This window comes from Astyanax mexicanus, chromosome 3 (assembly GCF_023375975.1).
Source record: "Astyanax mexicanus isolate ESR-SI-001 chromosome 3, AstMex3_surface, whole genome shotgun sequence".
Taxonomy (NCBI): Eukaryota; Metazoa; Chordata; class Actinopteri; order Characiformes; family Acestrorhamphidae; genus Astyanax; species Astyanax mexicanus.
Genome location: NC_064410.1, coordinates 7,884,962 through 7,904,487, shown reverse-complemented (window position 1 = coordinate 7,904,487; position 19,526 = coordinate 7,884,962). Strand labels below are relative to the sequence as shown.

Below are 19,526 nucleotides of genomic sequence, written 5' to 3'. Positions count from 1 at the left end.
ATTTCACGAGATTAGGTCAAATTAGATAAACTTTATTGAACGTGAATTGCATTGGACTGGCCAAGGACAGTTTAAACTCTTTTGCAAAACTCAGTCAATACACATCAAATAAATATGCTAGTTATGCTGTTTAGTATTTGAGTCCTATGGAGTTTCCATACATGCGCACACGCACAGCCAACAAAGGTATGCCATGTTTTATGCGTTTCGCAACCGATAGGGGTCATTAGTGCTCCGAAAACTGCAAAACTATCAAGACAAGCCTGTGCGGATCACAGGGGGCGAGATCCACTGTCGCCACATGTGAGTTCATCCAGATGATGCCTGAGATTTGATTGGTTCAAGGAAAAAACACTGTGTATTTTGAAAGCTGCTGTGCTAAGCTTGTGCTCCAGTCTGTACTCTAAACATGGACCCACCAACTTATAGTTTTGACAGTTTTTATGTAATGAGGAACTTACATGTGTTTCTTTTTCTTCTTAACCCTCCCGCTCCTTACTTTGGTGTTCTTCATAAAAATTGACGGGTCTGTTTTAACTGCCCTTAAATTAGCACAAAAAAGGAAACATTTTTCAACACCAAATTTTAAGTCAACATTCTTTATCTGTGAACAGTGTCTCAAAATAGTGTTTAACATGTTTAGAATTAACATTTATAGAATTAGACCTAAAATAACTACAGTGAAAACTTGAACATGTTTTACAAAATTATCATGTAATGTAAACATAAAAAGAAAATCAAATATATCCAAATATCCAAATATCAAATAATCCTGCTAAAATCAACAGACCTATGTAGGCTTGGAGGTCGACCATGTCGATTTCTCTCCAGGTGTTCCCTGAACACACGCTTTCCTATGGAAGCCCATTCTCACCACCTAAAAATATAAAAATAATACAGCATATTTTTTTAATTATTATTAAGTAAACTGCAATAAAACTCTCAATATTTTGAGAGTCATTATTTTGACATACTGTCTCAATATTTTGAGATACTATCTCATTATTTTGAGATACTAACTCAATATTTTAAGAAACTATCTCAATAGCAAGCGTGTTTGCTTTTGTTAAATTTTTTTTTTTTTCTGCTCCAGTGAAGCCTACAATACTGTGGTGTCTAGATAACCACTAGGGGGCGCTAAGTGGGTGAAGAGTAGAAAGGGGGAGAGTAAGACAGCAGTGACTGTGGGGAGTGAACTGTGTTCTGCTGTAACAATAAAGAGTTGACTAATTTTGTTCTACCTCTCTGTTCGGCCTAATTATTCAAGTGGTGACACATATATAACATACAGCGCGGTCGGAGCGACAGCCACACTCTTCAAAACACTAAAATGGAAGTCCAGTGTGTGTTATTAAATGAATCTCTTCTCTCTGAGGCCCGGAAGCTTATTTTGATATTGTGTGTATTTTTCTAAAAGCACCAATATTTCATGATTTATGAATCCACGTCTGTGGTGGTCCTCAATAATAGTATCCATTTTGCGTCTTTGTCTTACCTGCTTCTGTCTCTGTACAGTCTACTAGTATCTCAAAATATTGAGATAGTACCTCATAATAATGAGATAGTATCTAAAAAAATATGAGATAGTATCTTAAAATAATGACTTACTTTCTCATAATGACTCACTATCGTAAAATAATGAATTAGTATCTTAAAATATTGAGATAGAATCTCAAAATAATGACTTACTTTCTCAAAATATTAAGATAGCTGTTTTCTTAATAATAATAATAATAATAATAATAATAATAATAAGAAGAAGAAGAAGAAGAAGAAGAAGAAGAAGAAGAAGAAGAAGAAGAAATGTGCTGGATTATTTTTTGTTTTAGGTGGCAGGAGGGGGCTTGCATACTTCCCCTCCAGGTTTGTCATCTCCAGTATAATTTCCCTCAATGGACCCTGGTGAAAAGAGTTGGAAGCTGTACTTGATGTCATCCACATGAGATGTCGCACACCGTGTTGGCCCTGGCGCCATCTTTATGATGTTTTCTACTCTGGCTCTACTTCCTCTGTCCTGGGGAGAATGAAAACCAGAGCAAGTGTCCACTCTTGGATTGAAATGTCTCCTCAGCTGCCTGTTCTTCAAGTGGTCAGTCCCCTACTCATTATGCTCAGAGTAAAAGGAGTTCAAGGCAAACATCAAGATATTATATATATTGTTAGAGCCATTTCTTTGTTTTAATGGATCTAGTTTTGAATTTAAGTTAATAATTGATATGCTAAGGCCTAGTCAATTAGGGGCCGGGATATGTTAGAGCCATTTCTTTGTTTTAATTAAGTAGTATTTTGTAGATGTGGATGTAAATCTTAGTTAATATTTTCTGTAATTGTTTTATGTAAATATGTGATGCTGTAATCTGATTGGCTACTATCTCCACTATATAAGCGTAATGACGCATAGAAGACTCCAGAAGCCTCGAGCCAGGAGCATCTCAGTCTTTTGACCAGCATGTAACTGTAAAAGGAAAGTAAGGTTATTTAGTTAGGAATTCATCTTTTGTGTTGTATTATAAGTTTGTAGTAAAGATAAAGCAACGAAGAAAAGATTTGGATTCAAGACCTTTTATTTTGTATACGTGTCGGGTGTGAAAAAAACGTCGAGGCTCAAGGCTAGTGAGCCGCACGATGCACTCACATATATATATATATATATATATATATATATATATATATATATATATATATATATATATATATATGTATGGATTAAGGCTGATTAAAACACCCACAAATTAATGAAAGAGGTAATTATCACTTTTATATATTCAAGTGCATAGTGTGGAGGATATAATAAGTCCTTAAGGCAATTAGATGTAAAACACAATATTTATGAGTGTTTTAACCCGAACACTACAGGAAGGTTAAACAAATATTAACAAGTTTTATGCAAAAACTCAGTTATTACACAAGCCTGCTTCATTTTTTGTGTTTTAATTGTTTCTTGCACATCTGAATCGATATTCCCTTTGCAGTGTACATCTTTTAACTTAACACAGATTTCTCTGTTAGCAACACTGATACGCTTATATTTACTCTACAAAGGTTTTAGAAAACACACCTATCTTTATGGACCAGAGAAGCTGCTATTTTATTTTTTCATCTAAGCAATGACTTTATTACTGTAATTATCCTGTCAGACCTCTTAAGCCTATTCTTTACTGCTGAAACTGAGACTTCAAGGTCAGGTCAAATGTTAAGCTGAGCTAAAGGCTAAAGCTGTTGCCATGTGGGTCAGCCAGACCTGACTGTACCTATCTGTAATTTCTCTAAAGAAAAGACTTAATAATAATTAATATTTTCAATAGTTTTGAATTATCTGTGTTTTTGTGTATTGTTGTAGAGAGACTGCAGTAACACAATCTGTTCCAGCACTGCTTTACTACAGACAAAGGCTTTGTAAATGGACATTTTTTAAACTTTACTTCCAAAGCTCAGTTTAACAGTAAAAATGTTTTTGTTTCAACAATATGAACATAATTTATATTTGTTTTCCTTAAAGGCCCTGGAAGTTAACAGCAAAATTTTGTACACTGGATTTGTACTGAATTTCCAGTTATTGACTGAGCCTGAAAGGTTTAAATGGCAAAAATAAGGGGAAAATATGGGTTCTAAAACTTGTGACCAGTAGTGTACATAATAAAACATGTTCTGCTAAGTGTCTGGTACAGGGGTTTGATAGGACGGCCTTGTTTAAATTTAAACCTGCACACACCAGTGACTGGCCTTCACTACAGACTGAGCTCTGGGTGAGGATGTGTGAATCCTGGACAGGAAATGAGATAGTCAGAGAAGGGGAAGAGCTCTGTAGCTGCCCTCAGTGGACAGGAAGGAGGCAGTTTCCTTCCAGAGGATGGAGAGAAAGGGAGATGGAGAAGCACTGACAGACAGTCAGTTATACTCAGGTGCCCTTCTAAATCAGATGTTCAATAACAGTCCTTAAAAAAAGGTGCCAAAAAGAACAGTATGTAATATGTAATGGATAAATTATTTTATTAATTACTTAATTTTTATTCAGGAAAATTAATCGCTTATCCCCCTGATTAGTGGATGTTTCTCTAAAGAGTTTTTTTTTGTTAATGAGATTTGCAACTTTAAATAATATTTCTAAAGTTTTTATTTTCAGTTTCAAACAAAGAACAATCTAAAAACCTCTTTTAAGAGTAAGAGGCCTCAGGCCTCAGTAGTCTTATTAAGCCAGTCTAGTCCTCATTCCTAATTTGGGTTGGGTGTTAAATGCCTAAAGCTTCAATTCCCACTCGGCTACATAGCTGTATTAGATGTTTAGAGTAAAAATAACAATAACTCTTGAGAATCAATGCTACACCTTTGTCTAGTTCTCTTGAATAGAGATTAATGAATAAACTGAATTTACAAAAAAACAGTAAATATTTGCTTCCCTAAACTTGCACAGCTACAGTGGCTTGCAAAAGTAGTTATACCCCTTGAACTTTTTCACATTTTCTCGCAAACCTAAAGGTATTTTATTGAGATTTTAGAATAAATGATAGACCAACACAAAGAGTGACATGCAAAAGCCCTAACAAAATTGTTGGGACTTACTGGAACTTAAACATATTGGAACACATGCTCATTCTTTGTTTTTTATTTTTTTTTGTATGAACAGTCTCTACTATTACAGCAAAGAACTTATACTGGATTTCGAGGCAATTACTGAATATATGATTCCATTCAGCAAGTGCTTTAGTGAGGTCATTTGATGAAGCACCATCATTCCAAAAAAACACAGTTCAACAGCTTAATGATGTATGGTTTTATACCCATTTGGCCAATGCCTGGCATTAGGCATGGTCCCAATGTGTATCTGATTGTGGGGGTTATATTCTTTTGACAACTCTACAAGAACAAGATAATGTGTGACTGTGTGGGTACATTCGCACATCTGGGTGAACGATAAGTGCAACTTAAAGTAGCTGAATGTGTTCATTAAATAGGATGTTCACAATTACTTATTTATTGTGATAAAAATGTTGGCTATGCATTACATTTTAAAAAAATAAATATCTATCCATAAGATTGAATGGTGTGCACAGGTTTGGTATGTTTCTTATAACACAATGAAACAACACAGCTAACCATATGGGCTACAACATCAATCACTTTCAATGCACTGACAACCATTTTTGACACCATGGCTACCACCTGGGAGACTGAAGAAACCGTCAAGTAACCATCTAGGAACCTTATCCATTAAATACCTGGTACACCAGGTCAACTGCCTAGCAACCAACAAGCAACACTCTAACAATCACCAAGTAACACCACTGGGACCATCTACCAACATCAAATAAACCACCTAAAACACTGAGGTATGGCAATCACAACCTTAACACTGGCTGGTTCAAAACTAATCTGATTCCAGTGCACTCAGTTCCAGTTTTCAGTAGTTTTCAGTAGCTTTCAGCCCAAAGTGTCTCAAAGTGCAATATGTGCTTTAGGAGGCGTTGGCCCCATATCTTTATAACTAGGGTCAATGTCTGTCTAGAGATTGCAGAATAACTCAAATAACTGGTAATTTCCCTCCAGCTTTATATTAGTTTGGAAAACTATTGATATACTACAGACCAAGATTTTTGTGAGTGTATAAATATGGTACGTTAATTCACTTTATATATTTGCCTGTAGGTTTCTGTGTAACTGTAAGAACATGCAAAACATCCTGTTCCTGCCCTGAAGAGCCAGTGTCTACCACAGTTTGGGTACTTCCCTATAGAGTCAAATGTGAAAGGTGAAATATTTCATTAGAGCAGAGGAATTATGAAACTGTGCTTGACACTAGTCCTTCTATGACCATAATTGACCAATATTTAATATATATAACACTGCTGAGAGTAAATGCATTAGCCTAAGTCTAAGTCTGTGAGTCTAAGTCTATGGCAAGCAAGCTGCCATGGGAGGTGGCTGTCCCAGTTGGTTTGTGGTCACTGTGGTCGAGGCACACTGGCAGGTAAGTAAGTAAGAGCTGGGGTTTAATATAAAACAGTTTATTTGGGCTCTTGTATCTTTTGCTTTTAGAGCAAGCGCATTTCCAATGCAGAGCAATGCAATTTAATATGTTTATTTTCAACAGATTAAAAAAGTTATTATTAAAGTATATTATTCCAGGTGTAAACAAATTTGTGTTAATTCTGTTAATGTTTTACACCATTTTGAGTTGAATTTCCACAGAAAGTGTTGACAGTGCACATAGAGTAACTTTAATAATGATTGTCACCAAATTATCTAAATTATCTGAAACTCTTCAGGTGTCAAATTAGCACTTATATTTTTACTGTGCACCAATTCAAGGCATGTCCTGTTTGTGCAAATGTTTGATTTTTAAGATTTGAGACACCCTACAGCTTTTCACCACCTGCCCAATTCACATACTGATCTAATGGGTTCATAACTTTGCAAATTCTTCTTTGTTTTATGAACCAGAAATGGAATCCCACAGTGTGACTCTCAGTCAGAACAACATTTCCCCTTGTTTTCCCTCAACGAGATTCAACACACTCAGTCTAAAAGCCAACCAAACACAGAAAGTACAGAGTCCATTTGGAACAGCACATTTTCATTCACTCCACCCTCCAACACATTCCTGACTCTGGCAGCTCGGGTGGAGTGTGTTTTTTTGGCCCTCACCCATTCTATGGGTTTAGTGGTAAAGACACTCCTCCTCTGAATTCGGTCTCTACAGGAGGCCACCTCGCCCCCGTCCAATTCCAGTCGCCCTGAGCCGCAGAGGAATCACTGCAGAGCTTGTGCAACTGCAGGGAGAGGAAAAGCCACTGGAGCCCGAATGGGCGGGATTCAACCACCAGGGGCTATTATTAGACAGCACATGGTGACTGTTGGCAATGGTTAAGGGTTTAAGTGCAGTAGCTGACAGTGATAGAAGTGTCAGAACTCAGACATGGAAGAAGCATCTACAGTAATTATGCTGGGGCCATCAGTGATTATTATTCTTTGTCTTTGGCTTAGGCTATAACAAGGCCTTTGCTTTTAAATATAAAAATGAGCTAACTGGGGAGACTTGTCAGAGAAACTATACATTGGAAAAATGTATGAGCGATAAAACATGTCTGTTAATGCTTATCATTTCCATAAACATTGTTTTGTCTTTCAATGAACTGAGCTAACCATGCTGCTCCCACAAATGTTTAGTTATTGGTTTGGACTTGATTGCGAAACTGGTTGGGTTTTCCAGAAAACTGTCAAAAAACTCATTCAACAATCCATCCACCTACCTTCTTAGCCATCTTCTTTTTGGTCAGGGCTGTGTACCTAAACAAAATCAGTGTGCACAGGATAGGCAACCAGTCCATCACAGGGCACCGCACTTTTTTTAATTTGGATTAAGAAGAAACCCAATTCAAAGTAGAGTGTAAATCGAACCCACAACCCCCGACCCCTGCAGTTTTATGTTTTAGTGTGGTTATAACACATCAGACATAACTAGAATGGGAAAGTTCGTTAGGTTTGTTTGTAAAAGCGTGCTAACACTGAAAATTTGTTGCTAAGTTGTTGTTTAGTGTTTGCTAGGCAGTTGCTATCTTAAGTGGTTGCTAAGACTTTCACAGACAGTTGCTAGTGTGAGTGGTGTGGCATGTTTGGTGTAGAGTGTGTTAGGTGGTTGATAAGGTGTTGCTAAGTTGTTGCTAGGTGGTTGCTAAGGTGTTGCTAAGGTGCCTTTGGTGGTTGCTATGCTTGGGTGTTGCTAAATTGTTGCAAGGCAGTTGGTAAGGTGTTGCTATGGTGTCTGTGGTGGTTGCTAAGGTTTTGCTATGCAGTTGCTAGGTAGTTGGTAAAGTGTTGCTAGGTGGTTGCCAATGTGTTGCTATGGTGTCCGTGGTGGTTGCTAGGTGGTTGCTATGGTGTCCGTGGTGGTTGCTAAGGAGTTGCTAGGTGGTTGCTTAAGGTGTAACCAAACCAATGCAAGCTTGCCTTCATATTTAGCAGTGGCAGTTCAGGGTAGAGTTATCTATCTGAGGTGTTTAAAAACCCCAGCAGCACTGCTGTGTCTGATCTACTGATACCAGACCAACACATTCTAACACCTCATACACCACCACCATGGCAGCATCACTGCAGTGCTGAGACTAACTATTCTGGGAAACGTTGGCTATGTTTTGATTGAAAAGTGAACATAGGTGGGACCTCATATCATTGCTGTTCCACCAGACTCCTTCATGAAAATAAACAAAATATATAAATACATTTATTTTTATTAAAGTGGCAGTCTGTATTATCTTGCTTCTAAACTGAAAGCAGAAGCATTTCTGAGTGGAGTATGGATAAAATCTTGTGTTTAATGGTACCAGTGTGCTGGAACAACCATCCCTGGTAAGCCTAATATATTCACTCTAAAAATTGGGGTGTTGGTGGCTTTTCGTGGGAGTTCTTCTTCTGGCCGTGTCACACGTCTTTACGTACTTACGTCACACGTACAGCCTCTAAAAGAGGATCCGGCTCAGTTTCACTAAACGCGAGTGGCTGGTGGAGCAATGGAGACTTCAGAAGGGGAAATTCAGACCTCAGTAGCTCATTCACCCATAGTAAAACCAAAGTGTGTAGTTGAAGTGAAGTTTCTGACTGAGCGTGCTCTCTCTTTCTCTCTCTCTCTGACTAAACATAACCTGGATTCAGATTCATCCGCTCTGAAAAGAGACCGCATCACACCCGCTTAGTTTAAAATAATTCTTTCGCATGCTCGGTGCAATTACCCACTCTCACCAGAGAGGGCCCTAAATCCCAAAACTTATGGACATCAGCTTTAAGAAAAAAACAAAAAACAAAAGGATAACAATGAATAAATTATCAGACGTACTAAAAAGCATTAGTTTTTGCCATCTTTGTTTATGTGTTTTTTGTTTGTAATATTCATTTCTATATACAAAAATCTAAATTCTATTTTATTCTAACAAATCGCACATTCTCAACTACCTTAAATTATAGTATAAACAGTATAGATGTAAAATTACATATTTTTTTATTTCTCCTAATTTTAATTTTATAGTGTTTCAGTATTTTTTTAGAAACAGCCAAAAAATAAAATACAAAAAAAATACTACTTGAAAATGTGCTTCTTGTCAATCAATTTTAGTATATGAGAGCATTTCACATTATATCTTTCTGTTTGCTGGGCCATTGTTAGTCCAGTAGTGACAAAGAAGTGTTTAAAAACTGATTCAATGGTCCCAGAACAACACACACTAACACCGACTACACCACCACAATGCATCTGTCGGCAGTGCATGGGTAGATCAATTATTATGAAAGTGGAGACACATTAAAAAAGGTCTATTTAATTTTATTTATATATCTTGAGTTAAATATAGTATATTATCAGTGCCTCAATCAATGACTCGACCGGCCAGTCACATGTTTGTGCCGGGGTATAATGCATCACCAAGCTCAAGACAATTCTTGAGTAGCATGATCTATGCCAAGTTTCCCTTATAAACACATGCCCATTGTGTTTTGTCTGGTTGGGATGGATTTCCTGTTCTGGGTTCTGGGTAATGTTGGGTATGTTTTGATGGCAAAAGTGAATGTTGCCTGTCACTAACTTTTACAATGGAAACACCATTTTTAAAAACAATATTCACAGTAAACTGAAGCTATAAACCTACTGCAGGTACAAACATCATATCAACTTCTAGTTTAAGAAATGAATGTCTAATAAATGTAGTAAAAAACAGCACTGTGCGAAAGTTTTAGGCACCTAAGCAAATTACACTAATTCATTTATTTTAGCATTTTAGAGTGTTTTTGCCAGAAAAAAGCACCACATATGACATATTATTTGAACAGATGCAAATAAACATAAATACAGTAAAAAGTAACAAGAATTTTTTTAATTTTTAAGTAATTAGCTTGCACCTGAGCCAAGCTGTAGAATAGAATTTAGTTCCAAATTTCTTCTGGATGCTCCTCAGCCAGCATGTGTGTATATGTTCAGTTCCGTCAGCAGCTCACCTGATTTAACAAATTTACCAATTTACCAAACCAGATGTTGATTAATATGATGAGATCTAGAAATAACTCTATTAAACTCAGATGAGGAGGAGAGATTAGGAGATGTTTTAAGGAAAACTGGGATGTTAAAGCAATGCTTTTTGTAAAATTGCTGTTTGTATTTATTGTAATGCTTGTAGTGTTTTACTGACCTAATAAACATTTACTTCACAGATAAGAAGCTTTTTCTTTAATATAGAATGAAGAGATTTCAAGGCTACAGCAGTCCTCTATCAGAACCCTTCTACCTTTCTTTTTTTCTCTCTCTCTCTCTCTCTCTCTCTCTCTCTCTCTCTCTCTCTCTCTCTCTCTCTCTCTTTCTCTCTCTCTTATGTGTGTTCTGGAACAGGAAATGAGTGCAGACAGAGGAGGCAAGCAAGCTGAAACCGGCACAAAGCTCTTGTGCGCACACACACACACACACACCAACACTCACACACTCATACTCAGGCTCTCACTTGCACACTTGCCCTGTGCTGACTCTGCCAGCACTGGAACTTTGAGCCCCAGGTGGACAGACAACAGTGTGGAGCCAAAGGAAAGGAGGGGAAAAACAGACAGAGTGTAAAACAGAAGAGGAAAGAAAGAGCTGTACCTGTGTGGTATTTTTGGAATATCTAAAAACAGAGAAGAGAGAGAGAGAGACTGAGAGACAGGGAGAGACGTCTGGTTAGGATGGTGCTTCAATCCTCTTCCACCAGGTAAACTTTTTAGAATTTTTAACCCAAACTTCCTCTTTTCTGTTTCTGTTCTGTAGTTCTGTGTGTCTTAGTTCCCTCACTGCTGTGGGTCCCTTAAGAAGTGTCTGGATTGTATTTTTTTTCTAGCTTTACAAGGTTACGTGATTTACTGAAGAGTTTAATCCAATTCCTCTATGTGAGCCTCTATGTGGATTTGAGTAGTTTAGCAGACATACAGACAGATGTTTCTCCTGCTGTACACTCTTAAAGTAAAGATCCAACCTTTAGAGGGCTGTTTCAGGAATGCCTGAGAATAACCACTAGTATGGTGTGAGTGTGGAGAAACTTTTACATCAAGAAATCTTTCTTTACACTAGTAAAAGAACCAGTTCTTAAGAAAAGCTGACGCTTGCAAGCCACAAACTGCGCTCAAAGGATCTGCAGCTTTGAACATTAAGTACAACAAGTGGGAGCAGCTACTGCAATAAGTACATCATCAAAACTTTGGTTGCTTGGAGAAGGAATTAAGTAATATCACATTTCATGCACTATTAATTCTAAAAGCCAAAGACTTAAACTTTAAAGAACACCTTTTTCTTTTATTTTGTAGACATTTTAGTACGTCTGTAGTCAAATATTCTATTATTCTCCTCAGTGTTCATATTGGTCTATGAACAAATTTATAACCATTTGAAAATAAATGAGGTAGCCTTGCATTTCTAGCTGGCTTAAATGCAATGACATTTGGTGACTAATTGCTCAACCACACCTATTAAGCACTGAAACGGTTTACTTTGTAGTCTTTTTAGCACTTATGTAGTCAAAAATGCAATGTTCTAACTTGCTTGCCATGGTACAATATGGCACATTATGTTCTATATAATATTATGAAAAGTCCAGGTACTCCAATGTAGTGTTGTTTAAATCTCTTGTAAATTGAAAATCTTGTCATACTATTGTATTGATAGTAGGGGTGTGTCATATGCTATCGTATGCAATAATATCAGCGACATTTTTGAATATCGAGAACAATTTTATACCCTGGAATATCGTGCTATATCACCCACCCCTAATTAACGTTATCACATAAGTGTATTACTTTTTCTTTTTTTTTTTGCTGTTTTTAGCAAAAGAAAATTTCACACTGTTCTCATTTCCCATTATTTTTATACTAGAAACTGATTATTTATATGTCCTGTATCAATTATATTACTTTAATTCTGGATATATGGAGATATCTGGAGTGCATTATTAGTATTATGACATTCTGGATTATTGACTTCTGTTACAAATCTGAAATGAAATTCTTGCATTATTTTTTTAATACCTCAGTTAGGGGTGTGCTATATCATATCGTATGCAATAATAAAAAATAATTTCCATTTCATTGCAGTAGTGTATTCTTGTTTTGTCCCATCGTGACAAAGAGTATCGTTTTCATGTAATACCATGTAATATTGTGATATTATACCTCAGTTAGTTATGACCCTGCAATGTGATTGGCTGAGAGGCGCTTTATGAGTGTGACATTATCAGCCGGTAATGCACTGTAAGCGAAGCTCTCCATGTATTACTCCGCCACATACAGGTAACCTAGCAATGATGCAGCGCTTACAATCCAAACAACATCTACAAACAGAGAAGCAATGGAACTGTTTTAACCAAACAAATCCTATTTTCTTGTCATCTTTAACTCAAAATCGTTCAATAAACAGTGATAATGGAACTGTGGTATAATCACAATAATACATTCAAGGTTTGTGCTATAAGGTGTAATATTGGCACTGCAGCCTTGTGCTTATAACCGCAGCACAGCAGTGCCAATATTACACCTTATAGCACGAACCTCGAGTGTATTATTGCTTAATTATTTTATGTCCATATCGCCCACCCCTAATTAATAGTGTTTCCTAATGTATGTCCTTTGAAATTTGTTGCTGTATTTGCTGCTAATATTTTGCCATTAATCTCTGGGAAGTAAACTTGGAGAAACCTCTTAAAGCATGCATGACATGACTGTCAGTGGAGTTGTTTTTATGAATCCTGGAATTTCGAAATGTCAGCATTGTTACAATGTCACATGTTTGTCATATTGGTCTATGAACACCTTTATAATCAGTATCAGCTGATTAAAAACTGAAAAAAACAGATGAGGTAGCCTTGCGTTTCTAAGGGACTTCGCTCAGTAAAGTTTGGTGATTTAATTGCTTAACCACACCTATGAAGCCCAGTAAATGACTGCTCAGAATTAGGTGTGTTTGAAATTGTCATTTGAAAGTGTGCTAGAATTAATGCTTGCCTGCTGATTTTTTTTAATGGCTTTTAACAGCGTTACCATTTCCCATGATGCATCTTTTTAAAGAACCAGGACTCATAACCTTCTTAAAATGTGTTTTAATCATTTAACTTTATTTGATGCAGACTTAAGACTAAAAGTTTTGGCACACTGGCCTTGTTTTGATGTGCATGTGCAGAGCTTGTTTTGAGCTGCCTTTTGATGTCTGGGTGGTGGGCTGTTTCAGTTCATTTTCCGTTAAACGTGGTGGCGGGTGGACAAAAAAAGATGGCCAATGATAGCTTGAACTGCATTCCTGCGTGCATGTTCCTGAGGTGGGTGTGGAGCAAGTACAAAACATTGCAGGTCTGCTTGAGCCAGGTACATTCCACGCTTACTTTATTTAATTATTATATTCATTTTGATCACCTACAAACAAATAAAAATAGATTTTTCTTTTTTCTCTTCTTTGACAAAAGCCAGGCTGATCAGGTGAGAGGAAAAAAGGATGCGTTAAAACTATACATGAACTTAGCTCACACTAACCAAGCAGTTAGGGATCACTCTAGTTATACAAATTTCAGTTCCCAAAAGTGAAAATTTTGAGTATAATGTTTGAGTTCGAACTGAGCAAAGAAGCCAACAAGTTGAAACAAAATCCTGGTAAAGATTTTTTAATTTTCACCCTCACCAACTCACTGCAATATCCAATTCAATTTTATTATGAGGAAAGTGTGATCTAAAGCCAAAGGATGCTGGAAGATGTCCTGTGGTATCTGGCATAATCAATCACTAACAGCAGATTTTTAAAATTCTTTTAGTTCTTAAGTGGGATCTCCATGAGCACAGACATGTACAAAGTAGAAGAGACACAGACTTGAGTAGAAGTACAAGTGCTCTATCAAAAAAGTGACTTGAGTAGAAGTTAAAATGCTCTTTAAGCTCCATATTTAACCCTTGTGTGGTGTTCATATTTTTTGTTACTCGTTTACTTTGTTACTTGTATTTAATTCAGCAAAATTAAGCAATTTTACATTAAAATGCTTTACACATGCTCGCTTCACCTAAACTGCAAGCAATATAAACAGCTTACATGGTTAATATTTGCCCTTTACCTTTCTTATGTTACATTTCTTTTAAAAAGTACTACTCTTTTTTTATTAGTTTTTTAATAAAATGTAAAAGAAAATGAATTTAACTCAAGATATGAGTAGAAAATTTGTTTAGTTTCAAATTTACAAATCAAGCAATGTTTATTAGCCCTTGGCCAAACAAACTGTATGTAATATAAATGTGTGTGTGTGTGGGGGGGGGGGTGTTTTGATATATGTTTTTCACAAAAAATGAGCCAATGCCAATGAGTTTGTGTTAGAAAAAATATTTTTTTTGTATCATTTGATGAAAAATGAAAAGGGTCCCACAGACCCGAACACCACACAAGGGTTAAATAGAAGTACTAAAGTATTCAACATTTTGGTAACACTTTACATGGATGGTCCATTTGAGGGCCTCATTGATGCTCAACTTCATTCAACTAACATTCAACTGCATGTTTATTAAATGCAACTGAACTAAAAGGTGAAAGTAAGATATTCTCCATTAAATGGAACCAAACATCCAACTCTAACCCAAACTCTAATCTTAACATTTTAGGACTGGGTTTAGGGTTAGATTTAAAGTTTAGGTTAGGGTTAGGGTCATGTTTAGGGTTACATTTTAAAGTTGATTAATGGTTAAGGTTAGGGTTAGGTGAAGGGTTAGGTTCTATTTTAAATCATTAACATTCCACATAGGGTTAGGTTGAGCATTAATGAGACCATAAAATGGACCATCCAAGTACATTCTTACCAACTTTTTTGTACTTAAGCACTGCAAGTAGTTAACTGTAAAATGTAATACTCAAGTACTAAAAGTTAAAGTACAGTACTGTGTTATTAGTGTAGTTATTACAGAAAGCAGTGGAAAGTTCACAGAGTGAAAGGCAGAAAGGGATCGGCATCGAGGGCTTCTTATAAGTAGTTTTACTTCATTTTTTAAAAATCTCTTCATAAACATCAGTGAGATTTGGGCGTCCATTTCTCTGTCTTCTACCCAGTCATCTTCCTATCACTATTTGACTCAGAATCTTAAGCTTGCCAATTTCTTTCTTCATCAACAAATCAACTTCAAGACCTGACTGTTCACTTGATGCTCAATACAGTATGTAGATCCCACCCCAATAACCGTGTTACTTTAACCACACAATCATTGTTATTCAGTTCAGTAATTATTTTAGTGTATTTTAGTGTTATCAAGCTGATCAGTGTAGCTAATGTTCACACACAATTCAACCTCAACCAAACCTGCTCCTACTGTTAATCTATGCAATTTTTTTTGGTCAATGACTTTAGATAATAGTATCTAAATAGTGTGTGTAATAGTATATAGTGTGTATAATAGTAAGTAGTAATAGTAAGTATAGTATGTGTGTCAGAAACCACAAAAGCAAGTTGTTTTAATCTTACTTAACAACTTAACATAATTTTACAGCATTTTTCTGATGATCTATCATAGAGTGATTTAATCACAGGTGAATCATCACAGGTAGGAGAATGTAATGTGTTAGGAGTCTTACCTAAGGACTGTTATTAATGTAGCGTGGTGTGTTTGCTTGACCAGAGAGCGGAACCCTAGTCTGCCACAGGGAACCAAAAGTCAGTTTTTATTCAGACAAACAAAACTGATATGATACTCAGGTGGAAAAGGTACACACGCCCCATACTTAAGTTAACCTATTATCATGCCTTGACCTGTATACAGGCTACAGGTGTAGATGATACAACCCTTCTTCTCTGCAGTAAAATAACTTATTTACACTCTGAAAAATTAAGCGCTTTTTCTCTTACCAAGCATTCTACGTGTAATAGTATTTTGCGACTTTTAGAAAAACTTAAAATTTTCACTTTATTTTATGTAATCTGACCTCAAAACAAGCACCAGTAACCTTATTCTGATTCTTATCAGAAATGTGCAATATGCATCTAAAAGCAAGATGATGCTGCAGCTCTTTGGAGGTGGTCTGTGGATTGTCCTTGACTGTTCTCACCATTCTTCTTCTCTGCCTTTCTGATATTTTTCTTGGCCTGCCACTTCTGGGCTAAACAAGAACTGTCCCTGTGGTCTTCCATTTCCTTACTATGTTCCCCACAGTGGAAACTGACAGGTTAAATCTCTGAGACAACTTTTTGTATTCTTCCCCTGAACAACTATGTTGAACAATCTTTGTTTTTAGATCATTTGAGAGTTGTTTTGATGAGCCCATGATGCCACTCTTCAGAGGAGATTCAAATAGGAGAACAACTTGCAATTGGCCACCTTAAATACCTTTTCTCATGATTGGATACACCTGGCTATGAAGTTCAAAGCTCAATGAGGTTACCAAACCAATTTTGTGCTTCAGTAAGTCAGTAAAAAGTAGTTAGGAGTATTCAAATCAATAAAATGATAAGGGTGTACATACTTTTGCACCGGCCAAATTTTGGTTTAATGCATATTGCACATTTTCTGTTAGTACAATAAACCTCATTTCAATCCTGAAATATTACTGTGTCCATCAGTTATTAGATACATCAAACTGAAATGACTGTTGCAAATATTTAGATCTAAAAATGATTAAGATTAATAGGGGTGCCCAAACTTTTTCATATGACTGTATCAGTGCATAACCATACATTAAGAATTAGTAATAAAGTAATAGGCCAAAGTACAACGTAGGGACAACGTACTGAAGAAGCAAACAAACAAACAAAAAAGCAGAGAAAAAATAATATAAAGAGAAGAACGAACTAAACTAAAGACAAAAAAAAACAAACCAAAATCAAAATGTTTTCTTTAACAAGCTCCAAATATCTACTCCATCCATTAACTTCCCATCATGTGTCCAGTCTCCTACATTAAGAACAAAACTCAAATGTATTTTGAGATTTTAAGATTATTTTAAACTTATTTTAAGAAATCTTACTAAGAAACAATTGCTTTTCCCACTGGCAGTTTTTTTTTGTTTCATATAAATGTAAATATAAATAAAAGTCTCAATTTTTATGTATTTTTTCTAGTTTTTGTAAATTGATTTTTACTTTGAGTCAATCAATATTTGGTGGAATAACCCTGGTTTTTAATCCAAGTTTTCATGCATCTTGGCATCATGTTCTCCTCCACCAGTCTTACACACTGCTTTTGGATAACTTTATGCCTTTACTCCTGGTGCAAAAATTCAAGCAGCTCAGTTTGGTTTGATGGCTTGTGATCGTCCATCTTCCTCTTGATTATAATCCAGAGGTTTTCAATTTGGTAAAAATCAAAGAAACTCATCATTTTTAAGTGGTCTCTTATTTTTTTTTCCAGAGCTGTATGTACACTCATAACTTGCATAGTATCAACGCATAACCTTATTTTAAGCTTATTTTAAGAAATCCCTAACCCTAACCTTTTCCCACTGGCAGGTTTCTTTGTTTAATATAAGCATGTAAGTCTCAATTTGTATATACTTTTTCTAGTTTTTGTAGATTGATATTTTGACTGTGGGCTACATTTGCTTGTAAATGTAGATCAGGCTGAAGTGGGTCAGTTTTTAGGCTCAGCTAAAACATGTAGATTCCATTTTATCCCTTCTTGAGTGGACATCCTGCAAACGTATCAGACACACCACGGCGAGGTCACAGAGAGGAAAACAAGAGGTTTCCGTGTTTAAACAGCAGCTGAATGGAAACGGCCTCCTCCAATTGTTCTCCGACTGTAGCTCTTTTCTGCAGGAGGGTGTTCCCTCTCTTTCTCCCCCCAACGCCACCACCACCACCACCTCTGCCTGCGGCAAGCACAGATACCGAGAGTATTTTTCTTTTCTTCAGTACCTGCTCCAACATGATGAATCACAGCCAAAGACAGCATGGGTGTCATTCCTTCTTCACTGCTCTTCTCCAACAGTAAGAATCGCCTGAAAGCTCTAAACAGTCGCCAAACAGGTTCTGACAGTTCCCAGCCTATATTCAAGCCTATGTGGGCGCATACACACAAACAAACACACACACCGACACACACAAACACACACACACACACATACACATATAGACAAGACCACAGTCAAGTATAATAAGGAGCAGTAATTCCATATTGGTACAGTTTGTTGTAGAACCAGAAGATCTGTATGAATGACACATTTCCTATGGAGGACAACAGAGCTGCCATTCCACACAGTTCATTTCCACCCCCCTGTTTTACAGGGAAACAGTGGCTTGGCTTTTATGTGCACTCGATTCCCTCCCTCTGGAGAGAAAAAAAACACACATCTGTGCTGTCTGTGCTCAGGGCTGGATCTTCATGTCTGCTCACCTCGCTCTGCAATGTCATTCAGGCATGTTGAGGCAGGTTGTGGGAAAGAGGCCAGGGCTGTTTTTGAGATGATGTTTAGAGCAGATCAGTGGAATGAGAGTGAACCAGTGAAATATATTTAAAAAAATACTACAAAAAACGTACTTTACCTGTTCCATTCTTTATCAAATAATACTATTTGGAGTGGGACAAAAAAAAATCAATATTACGATATATCACGTTGTTTTGTTTCCGATTTATTATCTATACGTGGCATCAACAGACATCCCAAGTTGCAAAAGTTGATTTCAGGGAGGTTACCCTACCACTACCCAACCCCCCCCTAAAAAAAAAAATAAAACAATGCACACTCACCAAAGGCTAACGAAACTTTACTTTTATATTAATTAATTTGACTTTTTTTTTTAAGTTTTTTGAATTTAGAGTATTCAGAGGTGAAATGAGTTTTATATTTTTTCTTTTTCGAAGGCCCTGCCCCTGCTTTCCTTTTTTTTTTTAGAAAAAAAGCCTTTATTTGCCAAATTGACAGTTACAATATCACAAAAAATTGCACATCAAAAACATTTAATATCATATTACAATAATTACTAATATTGCCTCCACCATGATCTGCTTTCTCTCACTCACTGAACAAATCCCGTCCGGGAGGGGGGAAAAACACTGCCCGCCCACAGTAAAAACTGATTGGTTGTCTCACAGACTCTTTGCAGAGAACAGGCCAATCAGAACCCTCTCTGTTTTCTCTGTCTCCTTCCCACACGCGATTAGAGAAAACAAGTCTGTCGCCTGTGTGCGCGTTTGGGGCACTCGTTCTGAATTCCGGGAGATTATATGTGACTCGCGGGCATCAGGAAGCCGCTACCGAAATGCGGGAGACTCCCGCAGCTTCAGGGAGACTTGGTTTGTCTGCATCAATTGCCGATATTTCTATTGAAACACAGGCACTCTAATCTCACTAAGACTCTATCCGGACAGGATTATTTTCTCAGGGGGTTCTCTTTTATGGGGTTGTCCTCTGTGATTTTATTCCCGTCCAGAATGACTATGTATGTGTTTTTCTAAGAAAAAAAATACAGGCTGAATTACCTACTCTCTTTTGCTGAACTCCAAGGTCCTCCAGTAATTTTAATCCCATCTAGATCCACATTTCTGAGTTTTGTCATCTCCTTGCGTTTAATAAAATAGCT

The 19,526-nt window shown here is 36.7% G+C and overlaps 1 protein-coding gene across 3 annotated transcripts in view; it reads left to right on the top strand.

The window, feature by feature from the left end:
- Nucleotides 1-10,414: 10,414 nt before the first annotated feature.
- The window catches only part of arhgap27l (Rho GTPase activating protein 27, like), a 67,718-nt gene continuing 58,606 nt past the window's right edge, over nt 10,415-19,526 (top strand). For 2 of the 3 annotated variants that reach the window (XM_049476087.1, XM_022668104.2), the window contains exon 1: nt 10,415-10,718. The gene's annotated coding sequence lies outside the window, so the exon portion shown is untranslated. The remainder of the gene's footprint in view (nt 10,719-19,526) is intronic. The other variant, XM_049476088.1, reaches the window with a different exon arrangement.